Below are 3,467 nucleotides of genomic sequence, written 5' to 3'. Positions count from 1 at the left end.
GGCCTGCGCGTCCGGAGCCTGTGCTCCGCAACGGGAGAGGCCACGGCAGTGAGAGGCCCGCGTACCGCAAAAAAAAAAAAGAAAACATGAGTTATTCACTTACAACCTGGAAAAATATTTCTAACTATGTTGCAAAATCCAGAAGTAATATGGGCAAAAACTGATACACTCAATAACTAAAAAAAAAAAAAAAATTAAGAAACTCTTGCAAGGCAGAGAATAGCATAAGAAAGTGAAAAGAAAAATAATTAACTGGGGAAAATATTTGTAATCAAAATCACAGAGAAGGGATAAATATCTCTAATATCTGAACTTCTTTTGATAAAAAATAAGCCTACTAACTCTATGGAAAAATATGAATACGCAGTTTACGTAAGAAGAAATAAAAATGGTCCTTAACAATATGGAAAAAAAGAAATGCTCAAAATAAGAGAAATGCAAATTAAAACTCCACTATCTTAAAATAAGGAAGATCGACTGTACATTCCCAAGGATGTACCTGAAGACAAAAAATAAAATAAAATGGTTATGTCCCTGAGGATAGATTCTAAAGTTAAAAAAATTAAAATGTTTTCAGTCATCATATTGGAGCATAATAAATAATACTGCAGAAATGCAATCAGCAAAATCCAGCTTTGGGCAATTCCAAAGGAAACCTGTTTTGGTTGTTTTTGTTTTAATCAAATAAATTACAAGAAATAAAAATGTCAGATGGAGGGGGAAACTATGTTAGAATATACTTAAAATACATACCAATCTCATGGAGTTTACTTACTTAAAATACATACCAATCTCATGGAGTTTACTTGGATTCTGATTTGAACAAACCATTAAAAAAAAAAAACCACTATGAGATAAACATGGAAATGTGAATACTCAATATTTGATTATTTTAAGGTATTAGAATTTTCAGGTGTTATAATAACATTGTGAATATGCTTTTTAAAGTGAATCCTTATCTTTTAGAGATACATGCTGAAATATTTATGTATGAAAAATTTTGAGGTCTGAATTTGCTTAAAAGTAATCCGTAGAGGGTGGGAGATTGAAATTAGATCGGCTCTGAGCTGATAATTACTGAATCTGGGTAACGGTTATGGACAGGTTCCCTATACTAATTCTCTCTACTTTTGTATATGTTTAAAATTGTTTAAATATTTCATATTTCCAATTTTTTAAAAAACTGCTTCAAATATTGTTAGAGGCAGGATTCTGAACAGGGCCCATCCTCTCTGACTGCTCCAGACAGGGTTCCAAGTGGCACAGTCAAAAAATTAGCATCCCCTACAGAATCTTCTCTTGGGCTTATTTTCATCTGAAGGTGTTTATTCATTATCCCTGCAAGTGTTTTCTTTATTACATTTTCATTAAAACAGGACAAGTAAAATCTTGTTTTGTTACTTCATCCAATGAGAAATAGGAAGCGCATGGTGATAGTTAGGGATTCAGGCTCTGGAGTCAGATGCTTCCAACCACATCCACCTCTGCCATCTGGATATAAAACCCTGGGCAAGTTATTTACCTCCTAACATCTTGGTTTCTTCATCTGTAAAATGGAGATAAAAATAATAACCCACTTCATAAACATGTTGTGGATGAAAGTTTAGAATGCCTAGCACATGGTAAATATTCAAAATACTTTTATTGTTAATAATATTACATATAATCACTATTTAAAATATCCTCCCACAGAAGGCTCCCAAAGAATTTAAAATAAGATTTGGACTTAATTATGCATGTGTCTATGTGATTTCCTGAGTTACTATTGCTGTGTTTATATGCTGCCCGGCCATGAAATTGGGGTCAGTTCTCTGAACCAAAGTTTTCTGCCAAATTGTAGAATATATCGGAACTAATGTTGCATCGAACTAATAATTCTCCACAGTTTTAAAAGCATCAACATTGCTTAAATGCAAAGACTTTAATGAGCTAAACAATATGCCACAAGTTCATTAAATCACTACCATTATAGACTGTAATAAGTTCAAAATTGTACATAGAAGGCACAGTAATATCATCAAACGAATGGTAACGTGAAGCCCTCAGAATCAATTAGTCATGCCCTAGAGTGAGGAAAGTTAGAGAAATATTTATAATCCAAATATCCTGACCCCTGAAATCCTGAATTTCTGAAAACATTTTACTAATGGAAAGGAGACTAAAAAATGTCCTTTTGTGAACCCTGGTGCTGGTACCCACAAATACCTAATCTTCCATATTAGAAAATGTTTTGATTCCACTGAGGAGAGGTGAGCAATCTGAATAGAGGACAGAATTATCGAGCCAGGGGCACATGGAATGAAAACAAGACCTGAGTTCCAGCCCTAATCACTTCCTGCACGGCATTGAACAGGCACTCAATCTCTTCAGGTCTCGGTTTACTCAGCTGTAAAATGAATAATCTGTAGGATCTCTTCCACCTCTAAAATGTTATGGGTAATTAAGAGCATTAGTCTGTTACTGGTAAAACATATTTCAGGGAAGTAGTACAGTCCAACCACACATCATTTGTTGAGATTCTACTTCAAAAATGGTGAAAACAAGAGAGAATCAGCGCTATTCACTCCCAATCTAGGGCTCTTTAGAAAGACCAGGCTAACCTTGTGACTCGACTTAAAATAATGTTGTCAATTATATCTCAGTGAAACTGGGGGAGGGGTTTAAAACAACAGAATTGTACACTTTTAAATGTTAAGTTTTATGGTATGTGAATTACACCTCAGGAAAAAAAAATTTTTTTAAAGACTGCTCATCTCCCAGGGAGTATTCTTGGTGACCTAAAGAAGTTTAAATGGGGATTTGGACCAAAGTATGAACCTTTACAACTAAACTAAGAAAACATGGATGGCAAATTTAGCTAGACCAACATCGAGAATTACCCCTTACCAAGACCGGCTACATAATTTGCATGGCCCAGGACAAAATGAAAATGCAAGGCACTTGATCAAAAAATTGCTAAAATCTCTAGACAGAGATAGCAGAGCATTAAACCAAACTGGAGCCCCTTCTGAGTGGGGCCCTGTGCAACTGCACAGGTCACACACCTGTGAAGTCGGCTGTATTTATCAAACTTTTAAGGTTTTCTGGGCCCAGGGCTGAACACTTTACAGACAACTCATTCAATTTCCACCACAATGTTGAAAAAGTAATATTATTATCCCCTCTTATTAAAGAGAAAATAAAGGCTTAAAGAGGTTAAAGAATTTGTCCAGTTCCCCGCAGCCTGATAAGGACAGAGCAGGACTTCGTGCTTAGGCCAGACTCCAAAGTCATGTATTCACCAGTGGTCTTCAAATTTATTAGGAAAGAGACTTCTCTAGTGGCGCAGTGGTTAAGAATCCGCCTGCCAATGCAGGGGACACGGGTTCGATCCCTGGTCCGGGAAGATTCCACAGGCTGCAGAGCAACTAAGCCCATGTGCCACAACTACTGAGCCTGTGCGCCACAACTACTGGAGCCTGTGCGCC

Source organism: Physeter macrocephalus, chromosome 12 (assembly GCF_002837175.3).
Source record: "Physeter macrocephalus isolate SW-GA chromosome 12, ASM283717v5, whole genome shotgun sequence".
NCBI classification, from domain to species: domain Eukaryota; kingdom Metazoa; phylum Chordata; class Mammalia; order Artiodactyla; family Physeteridae; genus Physeter; species Physeter macrocephalus.
The sequence above is the reverse complement of the archived record's forward strand: the minus strand, read 5'-3'. Positions refer to the sequence as shown.